Consider the following 314-nt stretch of genomic DNA (forward strand, 5'->3'; position numbering starts at 1 on the left):
TACTTTTAGCCGAATACGTGCTCGGTTAATGCAGTAAGTATGAAAAATATTGACACTTTCTTTAGAGAAATCTCAGCCAGAGGATTTCAAAGGAAAGCACCAAATTGTATCACAGTACTGCCTGGCAGCTGTTCACGTTGTACATGTTCATGTTGTATATATTCTGCCAACCAGAACCCCCATGTAGCTGATAGCAAAACGACACCATTATTCATGTGCTTTTATTTAGATTGTTTCTGTAAGTAAAACAAAGCAAAATCCATACTCAGTGTTTTCTTGCCCCTGCCCCTTCACCCCTCCCCCCCCCCCCAACT

Source organism: Buceros rhinoceros, unplaced genomic scaffold (assembly GCF_000710305.1).
Source record: "Buceros rhinoceros silvestris isolate BGI_N320 unplaced genomic scaffold, ASM71030v1 scaffold8302, whole genome shotgun sequence".
Lineage (NCBI taxonomy): Eukaryota > Metazoa > Chordata > Aves > Bucerotiformes > Bucerotidae > Buceros > Buceros rhinoceros.